The 13,219-nt window shown below is 36.9% G+C and overlaps 1 protein-coding gene across 6 annotated transcripts in view; it reads left to right on the plus strand.

The window, feature by feature from the left end:
* The window catches only part of FHL5 (four and a half LIM domains 5), a 59,027-nt gene that overhangs the window by 8,266 nt on the left and 37,542 nt on the right, over positions 1-13,219 (plus strand). The window lies entirely within an intron of this gene.

Consider the following 13,219-nt stretch of genomic DNA (forward strand, 5'->3'; position numbering starts at 1 on the left):
AGCTTTAAGTTCAGAGATTCTTTCTCCTGCTTGATCAAGTCTGCTGCTGAAAATCTCTATTGTATTTTATATTTTATTCATTGAATTCTTCAACTGCAGGATTCTTTTGTTCCTTTTATGATTTTTACCTCTTTATTGAATTTTTCATTTATATTGTGAATTGTTTTTCTTATTTTATTTAATTGTGTATCTGTATTTTCTTGTATCTAATTGAGTTTCCTTAAAATCATTATTTTACATTTCTTTTTTTGGCAATTAATTGATTTCCTTTTCATTGGAGTCTATTACTAGAGAGAATTATTATATTTCTTTGTTGGTCTCTTATTTTCTTGCTTTTTCATGTTTCTTGTGTCCCTGCATTGATGTCTGTGTACTTAGTGAAATAATCACCTTTTTCAAACTTTCTGGAGTGATTTTCATAAAGAAAATCTTTCATTCTGCAGTTGAGTTTTACTGTGCAGTTAGAAAAGGTGTAGTGACTCTGTTTCCAGATAGGTATAGAGATATAGTCTCTGTGCAGCTTCTTCAGTTGTATTCAAGGTCAGGAATAACTGTGGGTGCCTCATAGCCTATGCTTAGAGGTTTGTGGCAATGGCATTGGCAACATAGGTTTTTAATGTTCTTTGTGTTAAGCGCTTCTGGGGTCCTCCTATTCTGGTTTTCTCTAAAATAAGGAGACTTAGCTGAGCACATCCCATTTGGTGTCAAGTCTGACATGGCCTACAAGCAGCTGCAGTAGCACGGGTTCTACGTGCAGTGATCAGGGTTCTACGTGCGGTAGGAGTTTTCAGCTTAGTATCTCATAAAGCTATTGAGGCAACTGGGCTTGGGGTGCAGCTTCACCCCTTGTGGCAGGGTTGGATGTAGGTTACCCACAGAGCCAGGATCTATGATTCTGAGGCACCCCCTAGCAGCTCAGGCTCAGGGTGCCAGGTTGTAGCTGTGATTCTACCCCTGGGAACAGGGCATAGCACTGGCCTGACTCCAGGGAATAAGGAGTGCTCTGGAACTTTGCCCTTGGGAGCAGGGTATGGCTGCAATTCAGGAACCTGAGTCAGTAGGGCTCAGTGTCAACTCAGGTTCCAAGGGATGAGGCACTGGGTAGTAGTGATTGTAGACCTTGCGATGGTGGTGCTCAGCAGTATCCCAGAATGTGTGGGGCCAAGTGTATTTGTTTTCAGTACTCCAGAATGGTGGAGGACAGCTGTTGTTTGTTCCCTGGGTGACAGGTGGGTAGGAAAAAACACAGCAATGACTCCACTACCTACAGGGGTACTTCCGCATCTGAGACTCCAGAGAGCTAGGCCAGCTCCAGGGAATCAACGTCTAAAGTTGTTCAGTTTATAGAGCAGGGTGTCTCCATTCAGTTTCTGCTCAGCTCAGCCAGATCACTAATTCCCCAAGGGAAAATGTGCTACTTCAGCTCAGGCTTGAAGGATGTGACTGTTCTGGGCTCCATAAGCACTGTTTTCTTGGGATGCAGGGCATCAGTTCAGCTTAAGTAATGGAGTGCACAACTGCTCTGGATGGCCAAGACACCATTTCCTAGGATGCAGGGCACCACTTCAACTTAGAGACCAGGGAGACATGACTGCTCTGAATAGCCAAAGTACTGTTTTCCCAAGAGACAGGGTGCTGCTTCAGCAGGGGCATGGGGAGGAGTTGGTAGAGCAATTCCACCTCCACTTGACCCCACAGGAAAAAGTGTTAACAGCTGCGAACAGCACATATTGGGGATGTCGGGATCTGGGGATGGGGTGGTTCAGGGGTGGTTTAGTCTCAGGGATGAAGGGGAGCCATGACTACTTACTCCTTGAGTAAGGCTCACCCTAGCTGTAGTTCCTGTTCCAAGATGCCATAGCCAATAGTCACATGGGCCACAGCAGGTGGGGCATAGTGTCAACTCCTTCTCTGGCTAAGCACAGCTATATAGACTCCAGGCAGCTTCACCAGGTGGGCTTGGTGCCTGAGAAGACTGCAGAGAACACCAGTGGGAAGGTCCGTTGGTGTCCAAGGTGTTGATGGAGATTGTTGGAGTCATCCTGCTTACCTCTTCACCATAAGAAGTTCCTCCTGGCTCCCAGCTGATCCCACTTCGGGGATGGGATGGTGAAGGCCTGGCATTTCCTTATTCTCTATGTAGCCATCCTGAGTTTTTGTGCTCACCCAGGTTTCTATTAGTTTTAAAATGCAGCTGCTTTTCCATTGTTCTGGCTGTCTTTGACAGAGGCGTAAGCACTAGGGGCTTCTAGTTGGCTATCTTGCTGTTATCTCTCTGATCCTTAATACTTTTAAAAAGAAGATTAACAGTTCTCCTGATCAAGGAATCAAACTATTTATTATTTTTGACAGTACCAAAAAGTCATACATACATGTAATTCATTCATTCATATTTTCATTCATTTATTGATCAGTTAGATCAAGCCAGTATAAACCTACTGAAAAAGCCAAGGTGTTCAATTTTCTTTATATCATGAAACTCTCTATTGTGCTAATGAACACTAAAGAGGGTCCTATTGACAAGGAACTGTCTATCATCATTTTTGACCGAATGCCTCTTAGTATAGAACTAAAATGCTTCCAATTTTGTTTAAGCTTTTTTGTCACATAAAGATCAACACTTCCTTAGTAGATTCATGGGTAAAATTTGCATTTGAAAAAAATCCGACACCAAGCTGTCATGCTATCTAAATTAAGATTTCATTTATAAAAATGATTTCTAGTCTTGTAATTACATTCAGTCTATTCATTTGTTCCCTTGAACATTTTGATAGTTATACTATCACAAAATATTCTAATTTTTTTTTTTTTTCGACGGAGTCTCGCTCTGTCACCTGGGCTGGAGTGCAGTGGCACAATCTCGGCTCACTGCAAGCTCCACCTCCCAGGTTCATGCCATTCTCCTGCCTCAGCCTCCTGAGTAGCTGGGACTACAGGTGCCCGCCAACACGCCCAGCTAATTTTTTGTATTTTTAGTAGAGACTGGGTTTCACCATGTTAGCCAGGCTGGTCTCGATCTCCTGACCTCATGATCCGCCCATCTCAGCCTCCCAAAGTGCTGGGATTACAGGTGTGAGCCACTGTGCCTGGCCCAAAATATTCTAATTTTTGACCTATAATTTTTTTTAATTAAACAATTATACTCCCATTTTTTTCAATATTTTTCTTATGTTTCCTTATTACCAAAGTGATAGATTACAGTATACAATTTGAAAGGTACTGAAAAGTAAAATTTTAAATACTCCTTAACTTCAATTAAGAGGCTTTTTGAGCATATTTTCTTCTAAACTTGTCTCTACTTAAAAAAAAAAATTATATAATTGGGGTCATACCAATTATTCTATTTCACACTTTTTTCCCACTTAGAGAATTGTAAGCATTTCACCATGCCATTAAATACTCTTCCAAACACCATGTTAATGACTTCTAGTATTATTTTTAAAACCATTTAGTAAACATATATTCTTTTAAGTAGTGCATAGAAAGTTCTTTTCAAATCCTAATTAAACTTAAGCATACTTTAACAAACACCCAGCAAAATACAATTAAAAGCACAAAATGTACTTTGAAACTTGAGATTAGGGATCAGCAAAATGTTTTCTACAAACAGCCAGATAATACTTTAGTCTTCAAAATTACTCAGCTCTACTGTTGTACCTGGAAAGGAGCCATAGATAGTATGATAATGAATGAGTGTGGCTGTGTTCCAATAAAACTTTACTTATGAACACCGATATTTAAATTTCATATGTCAAAAATATTCCTCTTTTGGTATTTATTTATCATTTAAAAATGTAAAAGCGATGCTTGGGTTTCAGACCATACAAAAACAGGCAGTGGCTAGATTTGGCCCTTGAGCTATATATAGTGGCAGATCTCTACTGTAGAGCCTGATTCCAAGAACCCTGCCTTCCCAGGGTTTGAGAAATTTCTGTGAACATATGCATTCGTATATATTTTTAAGAAGAGGTAAACAGCTTTTATTATATGCTAAATAGTTATTAAATATAAAATGGTTAAGAATCACTATTCTAAATAATATATATAAAGTCACTTTATAAACCATAATTTCTTATTAAAATATATACTGGTACTTCACTTATAATATTCTTCACTTAGATACCAAGTGATCTGAAAAAGATTGATTAGTAGAAATAAATTTATGCTATTATCAGAATTCCACCTGGGAAAATAATATTCAGAATCCAAAAAGCTAATAAACTTTAAAGAGAAAATAGGTGACAAGTTAAATTTTCAAAAACACTTAAAATAACAAGTAATGGTTATTTCAGTGAAGGTAGTTGGAATATTTATTGCTTTTGATTTTTTAACTGAGCCAAGAGATTATTTTCATTTAAACTGTAGTAACTAGCATCATCAGAGAACAGGTCCTGCTGCCCAATTTAACATCTGGTTAACAAAAGTTAATATATGTATGTCTCTTGATACACATACACACACATACAACAAACAGACCAAGAATGAAACTAGCTTCGTGTAGCATTTGTTTAGATTGGAAAGTTCCACTTAATCATGTATGTCTCCTTTCAGAGTTCTAAAGCAATTGAGAAATAGATGCAGAAATCACTTATGGATCAATTTATTATCAACCTCATTATTGTTAATGTGGGAGTAGAAAACAAAACGTGTATGAGAGACCAAGCCCTTCCCTTCCCAGCCTGAATTGAGCTTCTTCCCAGAGGGAGTAGAGAGCCTGGATCTTACAGTGCTCCCTCATGAGCTGGGACTGAGCAGTTGGAGTGAACTCACTGCAGAGAGGGAACACAGGCCCATGCATTGGCAACTTCCAATGGAGTAAGGGAAAGAATGTGGCTCCACATGAAGTGCCCCTTTGCCCAGTTACTTATCAGTTAAGTCACTCCTCAAGTGGCATAGAATGAGTGAATACTTTCAAAAGAGAGAAACTCCTTTAAAGGGCAAGCACAGAAACCAGGGGGAATAAGAAGTTCTCTCTTATGATCTTTAACTCAAAAAAAAAAATTCTTGATCTGTTTTAAATTTAGGATGTCAGTGAAAATTGTTGAAATGCCAAGAGAGACTTTTAGTTAACAGAATATGTCATAGATCTACCTTTTCAGTATGGTGTTTAGTTGGCCAAAAAGAAAAGAGTGGGCCAAATAAATCCATAGCAATGTGTAGTTAAGTTTTTAAAGCTCTGACATGTAAAAAGAACTAGTTTTATATATGACCTTTCTGGTATCCAAGTATGGATACCACCCTCCAGTTCTAGTGGTGCTTGTGAGCTTGCAGACCACTCCCCTGATCATGCTAAGTCACCACCTCCACAACTGTGTGGACGGCCCTCAGCTTAGGAACTTCCTCCTACTTTGTCTTAGAGACTACCTTTTATTCAACCTTCAAGGCACAGCTCTAAAAGAAGCTTTACCTGAAGTTTTCCAGAAACTTCCTGAAATACCCAGAGTACCCTGTGAATACCTTCACACTTTTCCACAGGACCTCTCATTCTTCTCTCACTCTCTTCCATCTGCAAATATTTACTGAGCCTTCAGCATATGCTGGTAATAAACTAGACACCAGGAGTCTGCTGGAAAACATAATATCTTCCCTGTCTTTTCTGTTCAGCAGGAAATACAATTAGCCAGAGATAAAGCATACTGTGTGTGGTACAGTACCAAGAACCACACGAACATGCAGCCAGGTCTTTATCTTGCAAAAGAGTGATGGAGTAAAGAGAATATTTGAATGTCCCTCTCCCAGGCCACCACATAAGCTTTTCATAGGTAAAGACCTTTACTTTACTGCCAAGAACCATGGATGGCCCAGAGTTGGCCCTCAAGAGCTTTTTATGAAACCTACAGAACTAAAGTGTATATATTCAGGGAGCTGTTTGATACCATATATATTCAGAGAGTTGTTTAAAGTGAAAAAGACAGACAGGATTCTAGAACCAAACATATGACTTCTTCCTTTCTGCATTCATTCAGCATGTATTTGTGCCAGGCTGTCTTGTAGGTGCCACGGACACAACTCTCAACAGGACAGGAAAGGTCTCTGCTCTGTGTGATGCACTGGCATGCCTTAAGAATTCACATATTAAGTGATGTTTAGAATGAAAATTAACACTAAATTGTAACCAATATTTAGCTACTAATACTGTGAACACTTTGGTTTCCAAAGGAATGGTAACAGATTTTCCCCCTTTCCTTATACACAGAATTAGCATAAAAACCTGAGATCAACATGTTGTGTTTCCAAAGCCTCAAACATACAACTGCTGAGTGAAAGCTCCAAGTATTTTGGCTGTAATCATTTTCCTTTGATGGATGCTGAGAATCAACTTTGCCTAAATCTCTGAGAGGGAAAACAGATAAAAATTAAATTAAATTAAATTAAAGCTGGCTGTAAATATCAAATGGCCAACTCCCACCACCAACATCATCAACAAATTTTAAACTGTCAAAAGAATAGTTTGTAATTATTGATTAGTGTTATCACTAAAGCACAGGATACAGCTTTGCCTTGTACCTTTTAAAATCACATTCTGGCAAGAGGCAGATTATTTTGCTTCACGTGTAGATACTGGAAAAACTAGTTAACATCAACCTCCACCCTTCAACCCCAACTCAAACATGCCCCCAACACACATACACACACTACACATTCTCACAAATACATACACACAGACACACACATCCCACACAGCACACATTCTCACAAATACTCACATACCCATACACCGCACATGTACACACATCACTAACCTCATTTTATCAGATAAGAATGCAGAAAATAAAGCCAAATATGATTTTGGGCTTATCTTTCCAACTTTCACAGTAATCCAATAGTAACTTGAGTTGCCCTGAATGTTATAGGGGATTTGTACTTCCTTTTGAAGATAGCTATTTCATTTTCTACAGCTAGAAGCAGCTTGGTTTTAGGCATGGAATGAACCTCTCTGCTCATGCTTATGAAGCTGTTACCTGGTCAACAATTAAAACTTAGAAGGATACATGCAAATAAGGACAGAAAGTTTTCATCTTTTTCTATGTTTTGAAAAATCACAGCCTAACTAAAGCTGTCATTTTAAACAAGCTTTTTACCAACTTCTACATGGAAAAGAAAACAAATCGCTTCTGTGAGAAGCCTGGAAACCTGAATTCTGGATGAGGCTTTTTTACTAGTTTGTCAGCTTCTTCTTTACAAAAAAAAAAAAAAAAAAAAGTCAATTCACTTCTCTGAACTCAGTTTTTCTCATTTTTAGATTAGAATAATAAATGAAACTAGAGAATTTCAAAAAACCCTCCCAGCTGTTAGATTTAGTGTTTCTGTGAAAATGGACTTGGATCAGAAGTGTAGGAAGTATAACAAAATGACTGCAGCATTAAGAGGCTTTATCTCTAAGTATCTTACACCATACCAATGAGGGATTTCTTTTTTCTGAGTTTTCCTACAATTCTCCTCTCTGCTCTTCCCTTCCTTTCCTCTTTCTCCTTACTTCTCATTATTCTTGTTCCAATGATTGAGATTTGATTTTTAGTAAAGTATTACAGAAAAGACTCATTGGTTGCACAATTTATTGCAAAGTAGAAGTTAATTTTTTTTCATCTTAAGAAAACAAGGTCACAAAGAGCAAAGCTGAGAGACAAATTGTACAAAATAACCAAAATGATAAATGTAAGTTGTCTTTAAATGAGTCACTAAACTGGCATCTAATTTTGGCTGATCTTCACTTTTACTTCTGCTAACAATGTGGTACTAAATAAGTCAATCATTGCAAAATGGCAATCTAGTCTAAAAAGAAGCTTGTTAAAAATGATTTGGCACCGGGCACAGTGGCTCACTCCTGTAATCCCAGCACTTTGGGAGGTCGAGGTGGGAGAATCACTTGAGGTCAGCAGTTCGAGACTACCCTGGCCAACATGTCGAAACCCCATCTCTACAAAAAATACAAAAATAAGCCAGCTGTAGTGGCATGCACCTGTAGTCCCAGCTACTCCAGAGGCTGAGACACAAGAATTGCTTGAACCTGGGAGGTGGAGGTTGCAGTGAGCCGAGATTGTGCCACTGCACTTCAGCCTCAGCCACAGAGTGAGACCGTGTCTCAAAAAAATAAAAATAAAATAAAAATTGATTTGGATTAGTTATGTGGGTATTTTCTACTAAGCATTTGCAAAATTTCATTTTGTAGATGTATTTCATTTTTTCTAAGTTTTCTGAAAAGAGAGACTGGCTATATTAGTACTTTCTTTGGAGCTTAGTTTTCAAATCTGTAAAATGAGGACTTGAAACTAACCTTTTATTCTAGTTCTTGCATTCTATGACAAAGAACAGGAGACTCAAGTGGGATAACTTCAGTCTTCTTATGAATATTTTATTTAATATTTGAAATAGGCAACTCATTCATTTGGTACAAAATTCCAAAGGTACACATTCTGTTTCATGAAAAAATGAATTTTGCTACCTTCCTTAATTGTCTCTTTATCATACTGTTTCATACAATTTCTTCAAGAATGACTCTTGGTATTTTTACTTTTGATGTCAGTTGATAGGAAGGCACGTTTGATTTTGATCAGTACCAAATGTTACAGTACCATTATGATAACAAATTGTATATACAACAAATTTAATAAAATATTTTTGTATATTCTAGCTATCATTTCCTATATATTTTGTCAATAATGTTGACATTTGTATAATTCACAATAATTTTAAAGAAATTTCAATATGTACTATCTAATTTGCTCTAAGGTACCATCTATGGATATAATTTCCAACATTCAACCTTGCGAGGTAGATTATAAATGTCATGATTTTGCTATGTACCATGTGTGTATTTTGATATTGTCATAATGCCTAATACAGTGCTAATAATGGAGTGGTTTTATAGACTGTTACTGTGACCTATGCCCAAAAAGTCATGAAAATTGTCAACTAGTAGTTAAGAATTGGTAGGTAAATTTGAAACTTCATGTATATGACAAGGGATACATTATGCTTTATGACAAACTCTTAGTGACAGGCTGCTGGGCTCTACAGAAGTGTCTGGGGTTGAGGTCTCCCCAGGTCTGTGAAAGGACAGATAGGACTCCTGTTATCAAAGTCTAGCCCTTCCCTCCCCAGCCTTCTGCAGACTCACTAAAAGCCTAAAGTCTACAGGGACCATTATTTCTGAAAACGGAATAAAAAGGTTTAAAGAGACAACCACCAGTAAAACTGCTGGTAGACTTGCAAAGAGATAGGATACTTGTATCCTTCAACTTGGCCCACCAGTTCAGAGGAACAGAAACTGAATATATCTGGAGACTTCTCCCTATAAATCAAAGAAAGGATACTTACCACACCTTTACCTAGACTGCTTGTAGTTACTATGGAATCATAATGATGTCTCCAAAAAGAAAGTTCTACCTCGTGCTGCAGCATGTTTTCTTGGCCTTGAGCCATCATCACTTTCAATTAAGTAGAAATACTTTACAAATTATCATCAGTTTTATCCAAGACCTTTTTAGAGATCACCCAGTATACGATGGCTACTGCTTGGCTCTAATTGAAGTATAGAAATGAGTAAGACATAATGGTTGTTCTCAATGAGTTTACAATTCAGTTAGAAGGGATACAACAAGCTCCATAACATTTATATGAGAAGGTAGAATATAAGAAGTATCTAATAGAAACACAAAGGGCTTTCATTAAACATATCATAATAATACGACTTATAAATGTGCCCTTATGAACCTCAGAAGTGAAAAAAGTTTAAGCCAGAAGTAGAACAGAACATGTTGACAGGCTGTTCTTTAAAAAGACCCAGAAATGAACTCTCCTTTTATCATTATGTTTTATGCATTTTAAGGAGGTCATAAACCAACAGAATCTATAATACACATTAATGCCAGGATAAGTGAAAGCCAATATATTATATGGTTAGTCTTGGCATAATCTCAGAAAAGAATTATATGATTGATTTTGAAATCTTATTTATTGCTCTTAGTTGAATAGCTGAAAGCTCTTCCTAACTAATTTGTTTAACTGGAGTTGCTATTTAGGTAAATCATAGATTTTTTTAAACTGCTTTATAGGCTCTATTAGATGAATATATAACCCCATCTATCATTTTGTATTGGCCACGTTCCAAATAAAGTACACTCTTCATTTTATTGGACAGTTTCCAATACTATCCATGTACTACTAGAAGACAAACTGTTTATTGCTTATATTTGAAAACATATTTGTTTTAAAGAAAATCATAGAAAATAATTTCTTGATTCTCCTATATTATAGGGAGTATGTTTTTCAACATTATATAGGGTCAAGATGAACTGACTAGCTGTGGTGATTGGAGCACTCTGCAGAGTTCCTCTAAATTCCTGGATCCAGGGTTATTAACTGAACCTTCCCTGAAGCCACTGAATTAAATTCAATATATTTGTCCTCCATTTAAGGTGACTTCATTGAATAAGGATTTATTTTTCTCATCACTCATTATTGACAGAAATTACAATTTTTAACATCTAGGAAAATAAAATAGCCATCTTGGCTTCATAGTTACCAATTTACAATCTTTTCATAAATCATGATATTAAACACATGAATGGAAAAATGAAAGATGCAAAAGCCATTGTTCTTGCTTCTGATAAAACACACTCTTCCAGATCATGGCAAAATGTTTATGTTATCTTATGCCACCTAAATACCTAGTCCTGTGGGAGTTATTCAGCTGATCAATGTGTGTTACAGATGGGGCCTGTGTTACAGGTTTTGTCCTTCCTCAGGAGACTTAGTTTCTGCAATGGCAGGTTATACTTCTTACTAGATAAGCTTGCACTTGCCATTTCATGCAAGGGGAAGCACTTCCCCACCAAATGGCAAGTGAAAGCTGGTAGAAATAGTGTTAAGTAGGTGAATCAATGAGGGGCCCTCTCTGCACTGCTGAAAACAGCCACTAGAATTCAGAGGATAATGAAGGTGATCTCCAAATAGAAAAGCAAATGAAAGTAAAACATTTTTTAAAAACCCTGGCACAATTAATAGTCTTAAAAAATGTTATAGAATACTTGTTGAATTTTCCAAGGAGCATGAAGAGGTGGAGGGGAATACTTGCTGATTTATATTAGATCAATAGCATCCATCTACAGACTCAATCTCCAGGAAACAGTGTTGATTTGAGGATTCATATACAAGAAACACCCTGCCCCAACCATGTGCTGTGCCTATGCTAAATACTTTTAGATAAATTGTATTTTTAGTCTTGTCCTTATCTGTACTAAACCTTGTCACTAAATCAGATCCTCAAACAAGCCTTTGAGGAGAGCCTGAGGCAACCCAGCAACTATATTTGCTCTTCCAGAACATCTTTAAAATGAATAACAGAGCAAGTTTGAAGGGAGTAGAAGGGAAGACTTATATCTGCTGAAATGATTGCGGTTTCTTTGGAATTAACATTGCAGAAGCAAGACTAATGATAGATTTAAAAGCAGAAGGTTGGGCTCTGGATAGACAGAGTCCTAGATGATCCAATTTTATCTTCAAAGGCAATACTCTTATGGTCTTGAAAATTTTCTTATATCCTAGTGAGAAAAAAATGGATGATATTAAACCTACGTATTTTTAAAAAGCCCTTCTTTTTTATTTCTTAAAGATGTTTGATAAAATATTGTTATATGCTATTATATACTGTATTTTACTTCTATTTCAGTAATAGCTGCCATAATTACGTGAATCTAAATGTAAACTCTCCAAGAAAACCATATGAAGCACTTTTTTTTTCTTTGTTAGTGTCCACAGAACAAATTAGCCAAATGGAAAGCTCTAGTCAGCTGTTTTGTTTCATGGGAGAGTAGTTCATCAGCTCTCTGGAGAATTTGTGTTCAACCTTTCCACACAAGACATTCAGCTTCCAACAAACTGTGCTTGCAAATATGTCCCTGGAGACTAATATCAAACATTCCACCACAATTCTATGATGCTTGTTTTAGGTTATTTTTGATTGATGGCCTGAAGTTATGGCTTAAGTTATTTTTAAGATTGTTTGTTGAGTTTTTTTTAAGTAGCATTTGGGAGGGGGAATGGAAAGAGCCTCCTTCTTCAAAATGCAAATTACAGTTATAATTTAATTGCACATTTTCCATCAAGCCAAGTACACCTACAACCGACTTACCCATGACTTTTCCATTCTTACATCTCACTTGATCCTTGAGTGAGATCATAAGCAATTAATATAATTCTCATTTCAGAGGTAAAGAAAGGGCCAGAAAAGTTACATGGCTTTCATAACTGTGGACAAACTATATGCTAGGGCTAAAACAACCAGCAGGAGAATCTGTAGCTTTTGATTTTTAACCCGATGCTCTTCTTGGTATTTATGTCTTTGGTTTCAAGCAAAAAACAAATAAGGAAGTACACCCAGATCTGTTCAACTTGACCCTCAGAACCAAGTGGAAAAAAAGAAAATGAAATCCTAAAAGTAGAGCCTATTTACTAATTATTCTAACTTTTTCATAGTTTTAAAATATGTGAATTTTAAATTTTTCTACTGTCGAATGTGCACGTATCCCATCTGGCCTGGTTTACACAGACTAATAATAAATGTGGAGGATTTATCTTTCTCATATAACTAATTTAACTCCCCTAAATTTTGTCAAATTCAGCCACTCATTGCACCAACATTTCAGTTAACATCATAGATATCAATGGACAATGACTTTGCAGTCCTGTCACGATACGGTAGTCTCCAAAGTTTTACACGTAGACCAGAAAGGCTCATGCAGCTCCCAACAGAGAACTGAAGTATCTGATCGAACAGTTTAAACTGTTAGTGGAAGCTCATTGGTGCCCCAAGTTTAGAGAAAAGAACTTCAATCTTGTCAACAGATTAACCACCTACTTTTGCTGTTTCTTTGTTATCTTCCTTGGCTGATATTCAAAGGGCAATTGAATATCAAAGGCTGCCTTCTTCGGTCACCCTCACAGAAAAAGTAAAAAACTCTCCCTGCCATAGCAGGACCTTAGGGCTTTAACTTTGGTTCCGTAGCTGTTATGCTCTGTCCTTTGACATATTTGCTATACATATAACAGATATGAATTAATTCACAATTCAAGTAAATATATAACATGCAAATTCTTAACTGTTTTATACTCAAGTTTTTATCCTTTATTCTATTGATAGAATTCTCTTTGTATATGTGTTTTCATTAGTGCTTGTTTTGGATTCCAAGTTCTTAGAGAACAAGAAGTTTCTATTTGT

The sequence above is a fragment of the Hylobates moloch genome, unplaced genomic scaffold, assembly GCF_009828535.3.
Source record: "Hylobates moloch isolate HMO894 unplaced genomic scaffold, HMol_V3 SCAFFOLD_2, whole genome shotgun sequence".
Taxonomy (NCBI): domain Eukaryota; kingdom Metazoa; phylum Chordata; class Mammalia; order Primates; family Hylobatidae; genus Hylobates; species Hylobates moloch.